Here is a 573-nt window from a genome sequence, read left to right on the forward strand (position 1 = left end):
CCTACTTTTATGGAGTCCACTTTCCCTATTATATGAAACCTAATGGTATTTCATGTACTTAGAACCCTCCTTATTATCGAGATTCACTTTCCCTATGCAAACCTATCCTCACATGTACTACTAGGTAGCAGTCGTAGTTTGCCAGTTTTAGACCCGCCGGGGTTAATAGGCGCTGGTCGATCTAAATTTACATTTGAAACCATTTAAGTGTTGACAGTCAGATTCATGTACAGATTCAACCATTGCCTCATTCAGAGTTCGAATAAAGCTTTCATCTGAGTCATTTAATGAAGAACTAGTTTCTAATACATTTTCTAAATTTAAGTTATTACTATTATTTGACATTGTCATGATGAGACCAGCACTACTATTAATTTCAAGGAAATCGTCAAAGTTATCCTCAAAATTATCTTGAACCTCATTCTCTTGGAATGTTATAGGAGTATGTTTGAGATGAAAGGTGTTCCTTCTAACCTTACTACCCCTTTCAGTGTTGACCCAATAAGACCTTGGATATTCAGTGGATTTTATGATTTTACCTTTGATCCACCTGTTTCCTTCCCTTACTAATAC

The sequence above is a fragment of the Diaphorina citri genome, unplaced genomic scaffold (genome assembly GCF_000475195.1).
Source record: "Diaphorina citri unplaced genomic scaffold, Diaci psyllid genome assembly version 1.1 scaffold97966, whole genome shotgun sequence".
Lineage (NCBI taxonomy): Eukaryota > Metazoa > Arthropoda > Insecta > Hemiptera > Psyllidae > Diaphorina > Diaphorina citri.